The sequence below is a fragment of the Gadus chalcogrammus genome, chromosome 22 (genome assembly GCF_026213295.1).
Source record: "Gadus chalcogrammus isolate NIFS_2021 chromosome 22, NIFS_Gcha_1.0, whole genome shotgun sequence".
NCBI lineage: Eukaryota > Metazoa > Chordata > Actinopteri > Gadiformes > Gadidae > Gadus > Gadus chalcogrammus.
Window position 1 is genome coordinate 16,680,141 of NC_079433.1, and position 16,406 is coordinate 16,696,546.

General features: G+C 39.4%; 11 non-coding genes across 11 annotated transcripts; all 11 read right to left on the minus strand.

Annotated features, from left to right (window-relative positions):
• Positions 1-1,466: 1,466 nt before the first annotated feature.
• Positions 1,467-1,538, minus strand: trnap-cgg (transfer RNA proline (anticodon CGG)). Its single transcript has one exon. It is a non-coding gene; the product is annotated as a tRNA-Pro (tRNA).
• Positions 1,539-1,870: 332 nt separating this feature from the next.
• trnap-cgg (transfer RNA proline (anticodon CGG)) lies at positions 1,871-1,942 on the minus strand. The gene has a single exon. It is a non-coding gene; the product is annotated as a tRNA-Pro (tRNA).
• A 2,585-nt stretch (positions 1,943-4,527) lies between these two features.
• On the minus strand, positions 4,528-4,599 carry trnap-cgg (transfer RNA proline (anticodon CGG)). The gene has a single exon. It is a non-coding gene; the product is annotated as a tRNA-Pro (tRNA).
• Positions 4,600-8,342: 3,743 nt separating this feature from the next.
• Positions 8,343-8,414, minus strand: trnap-cgg (transfer RNA proline (anticodon CGG)). Its single transcript has one exon. It is a non-coding gene; the product is annotated as a tRNA-Pro (tRNA).
• A 332-nt stretch (positions 8,415-8,746) lies between these two features.
• Positions 8,747-8,818, minus strand: trnap-cgg (transfer RNA proline (anticodon CGG)). The gene has a single exon. It is a non-coding gene; the product is annotated as a tRNA-Pro (tRNA).
• Positions 8,819-9,867: 1,049 nt separating this feature from the next.
• Positions 9,868-9,939, minus strand: trnap-cgg (transfer RNA proline (anticodon CGG)). Its single transcript has one exon. It is a non-coding gene; the product is annotated as a tRNA-Pro (tRNA).
• A 332-nt stretch (positions 9,940-10,271) lies between these two features.
• trnap-cgg (transfer RNA proline (anticodon CGG)) lies at positions 10,272-10,343 on the minus strand. The gene has a single exon. It is a non-coding gene; the product is annotated as a tRNA-Pro (tRNA).
• A 3,455-nt stretch (positions 10,344-13,798) lies between these two features.
• trnap-cgg (transfer RNA proline (anticodon CGG)) lies at positions 13,799-13,870 on the minus strand. The gene has a single exon. It is a non-coding gene; the product is annotated as a tRNA-Pro (tRNA).
• Positions 13,871-14,202: 332 nt separating this feature from the next.
• On the minus strand, positions 14,203-14,274 carry trnap-cgg (transfer RNA proline (anticodon CGG)). Its single transcript has one exon. It is a non-coding gene; the product is annotated as a tRNA-Pro (tRNA).
• Positions 14,275-15,086: 812 nt separating this feature from the next.
• On the minus strand, positions 15,087-15,158 carry trnap-cgg (transfer RNA proline (anticodon CGG)). Its single transcript has one exon. It is a non-coding gene; the product is annotated as a tRNA-Pro (tRNA).
• Positions 15,159-16,071: 913 nt separating this feature from the next.
• Positions 16,072-16,143, minus strand: trnap-cgg (transfer RNA proline (anticodon CGG)). Its single transcript has one exon. It is a non-coding gene; the product is annotated as a tRNA-Pro (tRNA).
• Positions 16,144-16,406: the final 263 nt, after the last annotated feature.

Below are 16,406 nucleotides of genomic sequence, written 5' to 3' on the forward strand. Positions count from 1 at the left end.
GCAGAATGTATTTTTCTGGTACACTGTTGAAATTTTGTCAGAGAGACGATGGTTACTCAGAATAACATTTTGTTAGGAAGAATGTAAACTCTACAAGCCTCCAATGAGATTTGAACTCTGATCACTGGACTCAAAGGCCAGAGTGCTAACAATTACAACACAAAACTTATGCTTGTAGTACTTCATGAATACAGAATTGTCCCAAGTCTGACCTAAGGCAAATATATTCACTAACCTGCGAAGGAAACTCCTTGGTTTAAGTGATTTCAATTATTTCCATCAGCATTTCAAGTAATGTTGGAGCAATCCATGGCCTTGAGGTACTATGCACAAATGTTAGGGCTCGTCCGGGATTTGAACCGAGGAACTCTCTCACCGGAAGCGAGAATCATACCCCTAAACCAACGAGCCACAGATTCTGAAAATTATATGTCAATTTCTGAATTTGGTCAAATGATAAGCAGGGGTGCAACATTTTCAGAACAATTGTTCAGTTCAAACTCAATGCCACCAACTTACAATATTCATTCTTCATTTGGACTGCCTTAAATTCAGATTTTGTAATAAAAAAATAGTTACAGATGTCCAATGATATAGTGTTGCCGAGTTGTCCAAGATGCTGAATTTAGGCTCCAGTTCGAGGAGGCGCTTTTTCAAATCCTTTGCAAGGGCTTTCAACCCTTTGCATTGAAGCATCATTTTGAAAGGCAATTAGGAAAGAATAATATTTCTGGTAGTGTGGCCCAGTGATCTAAAGCACTGGATTAGGGCTCCATTCTATTAGGAGGCGTGGGTTTAAATCCTACCACAGCCTGTCGATAACCTGCATCCAAGGAGCATTTTGAAAAGCTTTTCTCAAAAGGCAATACCGCCGACTGACATTGTGTCGCTTCAATACATAGAATCCCCTCAAACAAACTACAACATTCCTTGATGACCTACACAAGGTCTCATTTTGTTTATCCTTCATTGCCTGTTACCAAATTTGGAGTGAATTATGTAAATGAGAATCAATGCTAGATAATAAGCAGTAGTCAAAGTTGAGCAACCATAGTGTGCTTTTAAGGCGTCTAAATGTACGTTGTGGTTAGTAAATTGCCAGTGAACAGTTTGAGTATTTCATCATTGCAGAATGTATTTTTCTGGTACACTGTTGAAATTTTGTCAAAGAGACGATGGTTACTCAGAATAACGTTTTGTTAGGAAGAATGTCAACTCTACATGCCTCCAATGAGATTTGAACTCTGATCACTGGACTCAAAGGCCAGAGTGCTAACAATTACAACACAAAACTTACGCTTGTAGTACTTCATGAATACAGAATTGTCCCAAGTCTGACCTAAGGCAAATATATTCACTAAGCTGCGAAGGAAACTCCTTGGTTTAAGTGATTTAAATTATTTCCATCAGCATTTCATGAAATGTTGGAGCAATCCATGGCCTTGAGGTACTATGCACAAATGTTAGGGCTCGTCCGGGATTTGAAACCGGGACCTCTCACACCCGAAGCGAGAATCATACCCCTAGACCAACGAGCCACTGATGCTTAAATTGATAAGTCAATTTCTGAAATTGGTCAAACGATAAGCAGGGGTGCAACTGTTTCAGAACAATTGTTTAGTTCAAACTCAATGCCACCAACTTACAATATTCATTCTTCACTTGGACTGCCTTGAATTCTGATTTTGTAATGCAAAAATAGTCACAGATGTCCTTTGATATAGTGTTGCCGAGTTGTCCATGATGCTGAATTTAGGCTCCAGTTCGAGGAGGCGCTTTTTCAAATCCTTTCAATTTCAATTGGAGTTCCTCTGCATTTCAAGAATGATTGGTTCAATCCATGGCCTTGAGGTACTTTGCACAAATGTAAGGGCTCGTCCGAGATTTGAACCCGGGACCTCTCGCACCCGAAGCGAGAATCATACCCCTAGACCAACGAGCCACAGATTCTGAAAATTATATGTCAATTCCTGAATTTGGTCAAATGATAAGCAGGGGTGCAAAATGTTCAGAACAATTGTTTAGTTCAAACTCAATGCCACCAACTTACAATATTCATTCTTCATTTGGACTGCCTTAAAGTCTGATTTTGTAATGCAAAAATAGTTACAGATGTCCTATGATATGGTGTTGCCGAGTTGTCCAAGATGCTGAATTTAGGCTCCAGTTCGAGGAGGCGCTTTTTCAAATCCTTTGCAAGGGCTTTCAACCCATTGCATTGAAGCATCATTTTGAAAGGCAATTAAGAAAGAATGATATTTCTGGTAGTGTGGCCCAGTGATCTAAATTACTGGATTAGGGCTCCATTCTATTAGGAGGCGTGGGTTTAAATCCTACCACAGCCTGTCGATAACCTGCATCCAAGGAGCATTTTGAAAAGCTTTTCTCAAAAGGCAATACCGTCGACTGACAATGTGTCGCTTCAATACATAGAATCCCCTCAAACAAACTACAAAATTCCTTGAAGACCTACACAAGGTCCAATTTTGTTTATCCTCTATGCCTCTTACCAAATTTGGAGTGAAATATGTAAATGAGAATCAATGCTAGATAATAAGCAGTAGTCAAAGTTGAACAACCTGAGTGTGCTTTTAAGGCGTCTAAATGTACGTTGTGGTTAGTAAATTGCCAGTGAACAATTTGAGTATTTCAACATTGCAGAATGTATTTTTCTGGTACACTGTGGAAATTTTGTCAGAGAAACGATGTTTACTCAGAATAACGTTTTGTTAGGAAGAATGTAAACTCTACAAGCCTCCAATGAGATTTGAACTCTGATCACTGGACTCAAAGGCCAGAGTGCTAACAATTACAACACAAAACTTACGCTTGTACTAAATGATGAATACAGAATTGTCCCAAGTCTGACCTAAGGCAAATATATTCACTAACCTGCGAAGGAAACTCCTTGGTTTAAGTGTTTTCAATTATTTCCATCTGCATTTCATGAAATGTTGGAGCAATCGATGGCCTTGAGGAACTATGCAAAAATGTTAGGCCTCGTCCGGGATTTGAACCCGGGACCACTCGCACCCGTAGCGAGAATCATACCCCTAGACCAACACCCCACTGATGCTTAAATTGATAAGTCAATTTCTTAAATTGGTCAAACGATAAGCAGGGGTGCAACTGTTTCAGAACAATTGTTTAGTTCAAACTCAATGCCACCAACTTACAATATTCATTCCTCATTTGGACTGCCTTGAATTCTGATTTTGTAATGCAAAAATAGTCACAGATGTCCTATGATATAATGTTGCCGAGTTGTCCAAGATGCTGAATTTAGGCTCCAGTTCGAGGAGGCGCTTTTTCAAATCCTTTCAATTTCAATTGGAGTTCCTCTGCATTTCAAGAATGATTGGTTCAATCCATGGCCTTGAGGTACTTTGCACAAATGTAAGGGCTCGTCTGAGATTTGAACCCGGGACCTCTCGCACCCGAAGCGAGAATGATACCCCTAGACCAACGAGCCACAGATTCTAAAAATTATACGTCAATTTCTGAATTTGGTCAAATGATAAGCAGGGGTGCAAAATGTTCAGAACAATTGTTTAGTTCAAACTCAATGCCACCAACTTACAATATTCATTCTTCATTTGGACTGCCTTAAAGTCTGATTTTGTAATGCAAAAATAGTTACAGATGTCCTATGATATGGTGTTGCCGAGTTGTCCAAGATGCTGAATTTAGGCTCCAGTTCGAGGAGGCGCTTTTTCAAATCCTTTGCAAGGGCTTTCAACCCATTGCATTGAAGCATCATTTTGAAAGGCAATTAAGAAAGAATGATATTTCTGGTAGTGTGGCCCAGTGATCTAAATTACTGGATTAGGGCTCCATTCTATTAGGAGGCGTGGGTTTAAATCCTACCACAGCCTGTCGATAACCTGCATCCAAGGAGCATTTTGAAAAGCTTTTCTCAAAAGGCAATACCGTCGACTGACAATGTGACGCTTCAAAACATAGAATCCCCTCAAACAAACTACAACATTCCTTGAAGACCTACACAAGGTCTAATTTTGTTTATCTGTCATTGCCTCTTACCAAATTTGGAGTGAATTATGTAAATGAGAATCAATGCTAGATAATAAGCAGTAGTCAAAGTTGAACAACCTTAGTGTGCTTTTAAGGCGTCTAATTGTACGTTGTGGTTAGTAAATTGCCAGTGAACAGTTTGAGTGTTTCAACATTGCAGAATGTATTTTTCTGGTACACTGTGGAAATTTTGTCAGAGAAACGATGTTTACTCAGAATAACGTTTTGTTTGGGAGAATGTAAACTCTACAATCCTCCAATGAGATTTGAACTCTGATCACTGGACTCAAAGGCCAGAGTGCTAACAATTACAACACAAAACTTATGCTTGTAGTACTTCATGAATACAGAATTGTCCCAAATCTGACCAAAGGCAAATATGTTCACTAACCTGCACAGGAAACTCCTTGGTTTAAGTGATTTCAATTATTTCCATCGGCATTTCATGTAATGTTGGAGCAATCCATGGCCTTGAGGTACTATGCACAAATATTAGGGCTCGTCCGGAATTTGAACCCGGGACCTCTCGCACCCGAAGCGAGAATCATACCCCTAGACCAACGAGCCACTGATGCTTAAATTGATAAGTCAATTTCTGAAATTGGTCAAACGATAAGCAGGGGTGCAACTGTTTCAGAACAATAGTTTAGTTCAAACTCAATGCCACCAACTTACAATATTCATTCTTCACTTGGACTGCCTTGAATTCTGATTTTGTAATGCAAAAATAGTCACAGATGTCCTATGATATAGTGTTGCCGAGTTGTCCAAGATGCTGAATTTAGGCTCCAGTTCGAGGAGGCGCTTTTTCAAATACTTTCAATTTCAATTCCTCTGCATTTCAAGAATGATTGGTTCAATCCATGGCCTTGAGGTACTTTGCACAAATGTAAGGTCTCGACCGGGATTTGAACCCGGGACCTCACGCACCCGAAGCGAGAATCATACCCCTAGACCAACGAGCCAAAGATTCTGAAAATGATATGTCAATTTCTGAATTTGGTCAAATGATAAGCAGGGGTGCAAAATGTTCAGAACAATTGTTTAGTTCAAACTCAATGCCACCAACTTACAATATTCATTCTTCATTTGGACTGCCTTAAAGTCTGATTTTGTAATGCAAAAATAGTTACAGATGTCCTATGATATGGTGTTGCCGAGTTGTCCAAGATGCTGAATTTAGGCTCCAGTTCGAGGAGGCGCTTTTTTCAAATCCTTGGCAAGGCAAGGCAAGGCAAGGCAACTTTATTTATATAGCACTTTTCATACACAAGGCAGACTCAAAGTGCTTCACATATAAACATTGTCATACAATAAAATAAAATAATAATAGATAAGTAAAAGAAAAACATATGCAAAGAAATGGGTAAATTAAAAAGGCATTTTAGTATTAAAATAAAAAATAGAGGCAAAGTTAAAAAGCTTTTTAGAAAGTGCAATGTATTTAAGATTTTAGCAGAAGGCTATAGCAAACATAAAAGTCTTCAGTCTTGTTTTAAAGGTGCTCAGAGTTGGGGCAAGTCTTAAATCCTCTGGGAGTTTATTCCAGCTATTTGTTGCATAGTAACTAAATCCTGCTTTCCCATGTTTTGTGTTTACTCTGGGGATAATTAACAGATTGGTCTCAGAGGATCTTAGTGGTCTAGAAGGCTGATGTAGTGGAAGCATATCAGTTAAATATTTTGGGCCTAAACCATGTAGGGATTTATAGGTTAGCAACATGATTTTAAAATCAATTCTCTGACCTACAGGAAGCCAATGTAACGATTTCAGAATTGGTGTAATATGATCAAATTTTTTGGTCTTTGTTAGAACTCTAGCAGCAGCATTCTGAACAAGCTGAAGCTTCCTCAGAGTTTGTTTTGGGAGACCTGTGAGGAGACCATTGCAGTAATCAAGCTTACTAGTGATAAAGGCATGTACAAGTTTTTGTAAGTCTTCGGTGGACATGAGCCCTCTAAGTCTTGCTACATTTTTAAGGTGATAATATGCCGATTTTGTAACTGATTTGATGTGACTGTCAAAATGTAAATCTGAATCCATGATAACCCCTAGATTTCTGGCTTTGATTGAGGTTTTCAGGGACAGAGAGTGAAGGTGTTGGGTTACTTTAAGCCTTTCCGTTTTAGAACCAAATACAATTATCTCTGTTTTGTCCTCATTTAGTTGAAGGAAATTTCGGCACATCCATTCCTTCACTTGCTCAATGCACTGGCACAGCAGATCTATGGGCCGATAGTCATTTGGTGATAGCGATACATAGATTTGCGTGTCATCAGCATAGCAATGATGGCCAATATTGTTATTTTGCATGATTTGCCCTAGTGGGAGCATGTAGATGTTGAATAAAGAGGGTCCTAAGATCGAACCTTGTGGTACTCCACATGTCACGTTGGTTGATTCTGATACAAAGTCGCCAATGGAAACAAAGTAGTTCCTATTTTGTAGGTAGGACCTGAACCAATTTAAGACAGTGCCTGAAAGCCCCACCCAGTTTTCTAACCTTTCCAGAAGTAATGTATGGTCTACAGTGTCGAATGCAGCACTGAGGTCAAGTAGCATTAGTATTGAGGTTTTGCCAGAGTCTGTGTTAAGACGGATGTCGTTTACAACTTTAATAAGGGCGGTCTCAGTGCTGTGCAGGGGTCGAAATCCTGATTGGAAGGTGTCATAGCAACCAGTTGATGCCAGGAAGTGATTTAGTTGCTGGAGGACAACTTTCTCAATGATTTTACTTATGAAGGGTAGATTTGATATTGGTCTGTAGTTGTTAATAATAGAGGCATCTAGGCTCCGCTTTTTTAAAAGGGGTTTAATAACTGCAGTTTTCAAAGCTTTTGGGAACTTGCCTGACTGGAGAGAGTTGTTAACTATCTGCAATATGTCTACTGCTAGGCAGTCGAAAACATTCTTAAAGAGGTTGGTAGGTATAGTATCAAGGCAACAGGTGGATGGCTTTAGTTGTGTCACAGTTTCCACAAGATTTTGAGAGTCTATAACATCAAAGCATGCCATCCTTGCCACGTAATTTTTGCCTGAACAGGGTGGTAGTCCAACATTTTTGTTTGACGTGGAGATATTGATGGCGCGTCTGATACCTTCAATTTTATCAATATAAAAAGCTGCAAACTCATTGCATTTCTGCGTGGAATGGAGATCAGGTGGAATTTCTGTTGGGGGGTTGGTCAGTCTGTCAACAGTTGCAAATAGGGTTTTTGCATTATTAGTGTTGGTTTTAACGATATTGGAGAAAAATGTTTCTCTAGCATTTTTTAAGTCTAAATTGTAGGCACGGAGGCTCTCTTTATAGATATCATGGTGAATATGAAGTTTTGTTTTACGCCAGATGCGTTCAACCTTCCTGCATTCTTTTTTCTGTGCTGTTACAGAAGCAGCTTTTCTCCAGGGTGCCTTTTGCTTTCCAGAAATCGTTTTAACCTTATAAGGTGCAATGATATCTATGACTTTCAAAATTTTCAAATTAAAGTTTTCTACAAGATCATCAGCAGAACATGGGTTTAGAGGTGGTAGCAAGGAGATGGCCTTTTTAAAAAGTACATTAGAATCTTCATTGATATACCGTTTTTTGACAGTGTTTGATTTTGTCTGTATGTCGGGAATAAAAGATATGTTGGTCATGCAAGGGCTTTCAACCCATTGCATCGAAGCATCATTTTGAAAGGCAATTAAGAAAGAATGATATTTCTGGTAGTGTGGCCCAGTGATCTAAATTACTGGATTAGGGCTCCATTCTATTAGGAGGCGTGGGTTTAAATCCTACCACAGCCTGTCGATAACCTGCATCCAAGGAGCATTTTGAAAAGCTTTTCTCAAAAGGCAATACCGTCGACTGACAATGTGACGCTTCAATACATAGAATCCCCTCAAACAAACTACAACATTCCTTGAAGACCTACACAAGGTCTAATTTTGTTTATCTGTCATTGCCTCTTACCAAATTTGGAGTGAATTATGTAAATGAGAATCAATGCTAGATAATAAGCAGTAGTCAAAGTTGAACAACCTTAGTGTGCTTTTAAGGCGTCTAATTGTACGTTGTGGTTAGTAAATTGCCAGTGAACAGTTTGAGTAATTCGACATTGCAGAATGTATTTTTCTGGTACACTGTGGAAATTTTGTCAGAGAAACGATGTTTACTCAGAATAACGTTTTGTTAGGAAGAATGTAAACTCTACAATCCTCCAATGAGATTTGAACTCTGATCACTGGACTCAAAGGCCAGAGTGCTTGAAAATGTGCATGAAATGTTGGAGCAATGCATGGCCTTGAGGTACTATGCACAAATGTTAGGGCTCGTCCGGGATTTGGACCCGGGACCTCTCGCACCCGAAGCGAGAATCATACCCCTAGACCAACGAGCCACTGATGCTAAAATTGATAAGTCAATTTCTGAAATTGGTCAAACGATAAGCAGGGGTGCAACTGTTTCAGAACAATTGTTTAGTTCAAACTCAATGCCACCAACTTACAATATTCATTCTTCACTTGGACTGCCTTGAATTCTGATTTTGTAATGCAAAAATGGTCACAGATGTCCCATGATATAGTGTTGCCGAGTTGTCCAAGATGCTGAATTTAGGCTCCAGTTCGAGGGGGCGCTTTTTCAAATCCTTTCAATTTCAATTGGAGTCCCTCTGCATTTCAAGAATGATTGGTTCAATCCATGGCCTTGAGGTACTTTGCACAAATGTAAGGGCTCGTCCGGGATTTGAACCCGGGACCTCTCGCACCCGAAGCGAGAATCATACCCCTAGACCAACGAGCCACAGATTCTGATAATTATATGTCAATTCCTGAATTTGGTCAAATGATAAGCAGGGGTGCAAAATGTTCAGAACAATTGTTTAGTTCAAACTCAATGCCACCAACTTACAATATTCATTCTTCATTTGGACTGCCTTAAAGTCTGATTTTGTAATGCAAAAATAGTTACAGATGTCCTATGATATGGTGTTGCCGAGTTGTCCAAGATGCTGAATTTAGGCTCCAGTTCGAGGAGGCGCTTTTTCAAATCCTTTGCAAGGGCTTTCAACCCATTGCATTGGAGCATCATTTTGAAAGGCAATTAAGAAAGAATGATATTTCTAAAAGTGTGGCCCAGTGATCTAAATTACTGGATTAGGGCTCCATTCTATTAGGAGGCGTGGGTTTAAATCCTACCACAGCCTGTCGATAACCTGCATCCAAGGAGCATTTTGAAAAGCTTTTCTCAAAAGGCAATACCGTCGACTGACAATGTGACGCTTCAAAACATAGAATCCCCTCAAACAAACTACAACATTCCTTGAAGACCTACACAAGGTCTAATTTTGTTTATCTGTCATTGCCTCTTACCAAATTTGGAGTGAATTATGTAAATGAGAATCAATGCTAGATAATAAGCAGTAGTCAAAGTTGAACAACCTTAGTGTGCTTTTAAGGCGTCTAATTGTACGTTGTGGTTAGTAAATTGCCAGTGAACAGTTTGAGTATTTCAACATTGCAGAATGTATTTTTCTGGTACACTGTGGAAATTTTGTCAGAGAAACGATGTTTACTCAGAATAACGTTTTGTTAGGAAGAATGTAAACTCTACAATCCTCCAATGAGATTTGAACTCTGATCACTGGACTCAAAGGCCAGAGTGCTAACAATTACAACACAAAACTTATAGTACTTCATGAATACAGAATTGTCCCAAGTCTGACCAAAGGCAAATATATTCATTAACCTGCGCAGGAAACTCCTTGGTTTAAGTGATTTCAATTATTTCCATCAGCATTTCATGAAATGTTGGAGCAATCCATGGCCTTGAGGTACTATGCACAAATGTTAGGGCTCGTCCGGCATTTGAACCCGGGACCTCTCGCACCCGAAGCGAGAATCATACCCCTAGACCAACGAGCCACTAATGCTTAAATTGATAAGTCAATTTATCAAATTGGTCAAACGATAAGCAGGGGTGCAACTGTTTCAGAACAATAGTTTAGTTCAAACTCAATGCCACCAACTTACAATATTCATTCTTCACTTGGACTGCCTTGAATTCTGATTTTGTAATGCAAAAATAGTCACAGATGTCCTATGATATAGTGTTGCCGAGTTGTCCAAGATGCTGAATTTAGGCTCCAGTTCGAGGAGGCGCTTTTTCAAATCCTTTCAATTTCAATTGGAGTTCCTCTGCATTTCAAGAATGATTGGTTCAATCCATGGCCTTGAGGTACTATGCACAAATGTAAGGGCTCGTCCGAGATTTGAACCCGGGACCTCTCGCACCCGAAGCGAGAATCATACCCCTAGACCAACGAGCCACAGATTCTGAAAATTATATGTCAATTCCTGAATTTGGTCAAATGATAAGCAGGGGTGCAAAATGTTCAGAACAATTGTTTAGTTCAAACTCAATGCCACCAACTTACAATATTCATTCTTCATTTGGACTGCCTTAAAGTCTGATTTTGTAATGCAAAAATAGTTACAGATGTCCTATGATATGGTGTTGCCGAGTTGTCCAAGATGCTGAATTTAGGCTCCAGTTCGAGGAGGCGCTTTTTCAAATCCTTTGCAAGGGCTTTCAACCCATTGCATTGGAGCATCATTTTGAAAGGCAATTAAGAAAGAATGATATTTCTGGTAGTGTGGCCCAGTGATCTAAATTACTGGATTAGGGCTCCATTCTATTAGGAGGCGTGGGTTTAAATCCTACCACAGCCTGTCGATAACCTGCATCCAAGGAGCATTTTGAAAAGCTTTTCTCAAAAGGCAATACCGTCGACTGACAATGTGACGCTTCAAAACATAGAATCCCCTCAAACAAACTACAACATTCCTTGAAAACCTACACAAGGTCTAATTTTGTTTATCTGTCATTGCCTCTTACCAAATTTGGAGTGAATTATGTAAATGAGAATCAATGCTAGATAATAAGCAGTAGTCAAAGTTGAACAACCTGAGTGTGCTTTTAAGGCGTCTAAATGTACGTTGTGGTTAGTAAATTGCCAGTGAACAATTTGAGTATTTCAACATTGCAGAATGTATTTTTCTGGTACACTGTGGAAATTTTGTCAGAGAAACGATGTTTACTCAGAATAACGTTTTGTTAGGAAGAATGTAAACTCTACAAGCCTCCAATGAGATTTGAACTCTGATCACTGGACTCAAAGGCCAGAGTGCTAACAATTACAACACAAAACTTACGCTTGTACTAAATGATGAATACAGAATTGTCCCAAGTCTGTTCTAAGGCAAATATATTGACTAACCTGCGAAGGAAACTCCTTGGTTTAAGTGTTTTCAATTATTTCCATCTGCATTTCATGAAATGTTGGAGCAATCGATGGCCTTGAGGAACTATGCACAAATTTTAGGCCTCGTCCGGGATTTGAACCCGGTACCTCTCGCACCCGTAGCGAGAATCATACCCCTAGACCAACACCCCACTGATGCTTAAATTGATAAGTCAATTTCTTAAATTGGTCAAACGATAAGCAGGGGTGCAACTGTTTCAGAACAATTGTTTAGTTCAAACTCAATGCCACCAACTTACAATATTCATTCCTCATTTGGACTGCCTTGAATTCTGATTTTGTAATGCAAAAATAGTCACAGATGTCCTATGATATAATGTTGCCGAGTTGTCCAAGATGCTGAATTTAGGCTCCAGTTCGAGGAGGCGCTTTTTCAAATCCTTTCAATTTCAATTGGAGTTCCTCTGCATTTCAAGAATGATTGGTTCAATCCATGGCCTTGAGGTACTTTGCACAAATGTAAGGGCTCGTCCGAGATTTGAACCCGGGACCTCTCGCACCCGAAGCGAGAATGATACCCCTAGACCAACGAGCCACAGATTCTGAAAATTATATGTCAATTTCTGAATTTGGTCAAATAATAAGCAGGGGTGCAAAATGTTCAGAACAATTGTTTAGTTCAAACTCAATGCCACCAACTTACAACATTCATTCTTCATTTGGACTGCCTTAAAGTCTGATTTTGTAATGCAAAAATAGTTACAGATGTCCTATGATATGGTGTTGCCGAGTTGTCCAAGATGCTGAATTTAGGCTCCAGTTCGAGGAGGCGCTTTTTCAAATCCATTGCAAGGGCTTTCAACCCATTGCATTGAAGCATCATTTTGAAAGGCAATTAAGAAAGAATGATATTTCTGGTAGTTTTGCCCAGTGATCTAAATTACTGGATTAGGGCTCCATTCTATTAGGAGGCGTGGGTTTAAATCCTACCACAGCCTGTCGATAACCTGCATCCAAGGAGCATTTTGAAAAGCTTTTCTCAAAAGGCAATACCGTCGACTGACAATGTGACGCTTCAAAACATAGAATCCCCTCAAACAAACTACAACATTCCTTGAAAACCTACACAAGGTCTAATTTTGTTTATCTGTCATTGCCTCTTACCAAATTTGGAGTGAATTATGTAAATGAGAATCAATGCTAGATAATAAGCAGTAGTCAAAGTTGAACAACCTTAGTGTGCTTTTAAGGCGTCTAAATGTACGTTGTGGTTAATAAATTGCCAGTGAACAGTTTGAGTATTTCAACATTGCAGAATGTATTTTTCTGGTAAACTGTTGAAATTTTGTCAGAGAGACGATGGTTACTAAGAAAAGCGTTTTTTTAGGAAGAATGTAAACTCTACCTCCTTGGCCTCCTTGGTTTAAGTGATTTCAATTATTTCCATCAGCATTTCAAGAAAAGTTGGAGAAATCCATGGCCTTGAGGTACTTTGCACAAATGTAAGGCCTCGTCCGGTAATTGAACCCGGGACCTCTCGCACCCGAAGCGAGAATCATTCCCCTAGACCAACGAGCCACTGTATCTTACAAAGATAAGTCAATTTTTGGAATTTGTCAAACGATAAGCAGGGGTGCAACTGTTTCAGAACAATTGTTTAGTTCAAACTCAATGCCACCAACTTACAATATTCATTCTTCATTTGGACTGCCTTAAATTCTGATTTTGTAATGCAAAAATAGTCACAGATGTCCTATGTTAAAGTGTTGCCGAGTTGTCCAAGATGCTGAATTTAGGCTCCAGTTCGAGGAGACGCTTTTTCAAATCCTTTGCAAGGGCTTTCAACCCTTTGCATTGAAGTTTCATTTCGAAAGGCAATTTAGAAAGAATGATATTTCTGGTAGTGTGGCCCAGTGATCTAAATTACTGGATTAGGGCTCCATTCTATTAGGAGGCGTGGGTTTAAATCCTACCACAGCCTGTCGATAACCTGCATCCAAGGAGCATTTTCAAAAGCTTTTCTCAAAAGGCAATACCGTCGACTGACAATGTGACGCTTCAAAACATAGAATCCCCTCAAACAACATTCCTTGAAGACCTACACAAGGTCTAATTTTGTTTATCTGTCATTGCCTCTTACCAAATTTGGAGTGAATTATGTAAATGAGAATCAATGCTAGATAATAAGTATTTTTCTGGTACACTGTGGAAATTTTGTCAGAGAAACGATGTTTACTCAGAATAACGTTTTGTTAGGAAGAATGTAAACTCTACAATCCTCCAATGAGATTTGAACTCTGATCACTGGACTCAAAGGCCAGAGTGCTAACAATTACAACACAAAACTTATGCTTGTAGTACTTCATGAATACAGAATTGTCCCAAGTCTGACCAAAGGCAAATATATTCATTAACCTGCGCAGGAAACTCCTTGGTTTAAGTGATTTCAATTATTTCCATCAGCATTTCATGAAATGTTGGAGCAATCCATGGCCTTGAGGTACTATGCACAAATGTTAGGGCTCGTCCCGGATTTGAACCCGGGACCTCTCGCACCCGAAGCGAGAATCATACCCCTAGACCAACGAGCCACTAATGCTTAAATTGATAAGTCAATTTATCAAATTGGTCAAACGATAAGCAGGGGTGCAACTGTTTCAGAACAATTGTTTAGTTCAAACTCAATGCCACCAACTTACAATATTCATTCTTCACTTGGACTGCCTTGAATTCTGATTTTGTAATGCAAAAATAGTCACAGATGTCCCATGATATAGTGTTGCCGAGTTGTCCAAGATGCTGAATTTAGGCTCCAGTTCGAGGAGGCGCTTTTTCAAATCCTTTCAATTTCAATTGGAGTTCCTCTGCATTTCAAGAATGATTGGTTCAATCCATGGCCTTGAGGTACTTTGCACAAATGTATGGGCTCGTCCGGGATTTGAACCCGGGACCTCTCACACCCGAAGCGAGAATCATACCCCTAGACCAACGAGCCACAGATTCAGAATATTTTATGTCAATTTCTGAATTTGGTCAAATGATACGCAGGGGTGCAAAATGTTCAGAACAATTGTTTAGTTCAAACTCAATGCCACCATCTTACAATATTCATTCTTCATTTGGACTGCCTTAAAGTCTGATTTTGTAATGCAAAAATAGTTACAGATGTCCTATGATATGGCCGAGTTGTCCAAGATGCTGAATTTAGGCTCCAGTTCGAGGAGGCGCTTTTTCAAATCCTTTGCAAGGGCTTTCAACCCATTGCATCGAAGCATCATTTTGAAAGGCAATTAAGAAAGAATGATATTTCTGGTAGTGTGGCCCAGTGATCTAAATTACTGGATTAGGGCTCCATTCTATTAGGAGGCGTGGGTTTAAATCCTACCACAGCCTGTCGATAACCTGCATCCAAGGAGCATTTTGAAAAGCTTTTCTCAAAAGGCAATACCGTCGACTGACAATGTGACGCTTCAAAACATAGAATCCCCTCAAACAAACTACAACATTCCTTGAAGACCTACACCAGGTCTAATTTTGTTTATCTGTCATTGCCTCTTACCAAATTTGGAGTGAATTATGTAAATGAGAATCAATGCTAGATAATAAGTATTTTTCTGGTACACTGTGGAAATTTTGTCAGAGAAACGATGTTTACTCAGAATAACGTTTTGTTAGGAAGAATGTAAACTCTACAATCCTCCAATGAGATTTGAACTCTGATCACTGGACTCAAAGGCCAGAGTGCTTGAAAATGTGCATGAAATGTTGGAGCAATCCATAGCCTTGAGGTACTATGCACAAATGTTAGGGCTCGTCCGGGATTTGAACCCGGGACCTCTCACACCCGAAGCGAGAATCATACCCCTAGACCAACGAGCCACATAATCTGAAAATGATATTTCAATTTCTGAATTTGGTCAAATGATAAGCAGGGGTGCAAAATGTTCAGAACAATTGTTTAGTTCAAACTCAATGCCACCAACTTACAATATTCATTCTTCATTTGGACTGCCTTAAAGTCTGATTTTGTAATGCAAAAATAGTTACAGATGTCCTATGATATGGTCGAGTTGTCCAAGATGCTGAATTTAGGCTCCAGTTCGAGGAGGCGCTTTTTCAAATCCTTTGCAAGGGCTTTCAACCCATTGCATCGAAGCATCATTTTGAAAGGCAATTAAGAAAGAATGATATTTCTGGTAGTGTGGCCCAGTGATCTAAATTACTGGAATTAAATCCTACCACAGCCTGTCGATAACCTGCATCCAAGGAGCATTTTGAAAAGCTTTTCTCAAAAGGCAATACCGTCGACTGACAATGTGACGCTTCAAAACATAGAATCCCCTCAAACAAACTACAACATTCCTTGAAGACCTACACAAGGTCTAATTTTGTTTATCTGTCATTGCCTCTTACCAAATTTGGAGTGAATTATGTAAATGAGAATCAATGCTAGATAATAAGTATTTTTCTGGTACACTGTGGAAATTTTGTCAGAGAAACGATGTTTACTCAGAATAACGTTTTGTTAGGAAGAATGTAAACTCTACAATCCTCCAATGAGATTTGAACTCTGATCACTGGACTCAAAGGCCAGAGTGCTAACAATTACAACACAAAACTTATGCTTGTAGTACTTCATGAATACAGAATTGTCCCAAGTCTGACCAAAGGCAAATATATTCACTAACCTGCACAGGAAACTCCTTGGTTTCAGTGATTTCAATTATTTCCATCAGCATTTTATGAAATGTTGGAGCAATCCATGGCCTTGAGGTACTATGCACAAATGTTAGGGCTCGTCCGGGATTTGAACCCGGGACCTCTCGCACCCGAAGCAAGAATCATACCCCTAGACCAACGAGCCACAGATTCTGAAAATTATATGTCAATTTCTGAATTTGGTCAAACGATAAGCAGGGGTGCAACTGTTTCAGAACAATAGTTTAGTTCAAACTCAATGCCACCAACTTACAATATTCATTCTTCACTTGGACTGCCTTGAATTCTGATTTTGTAATGCAAAAATAGTCACAGATGTCCTATGATATAGTGTTGCCGAGTTGTCCAAGATGCTGAATTTAGGCTCCAGTTCGAGGAGGCGCTTTTTCAAATCCTTTCAATTTCAAT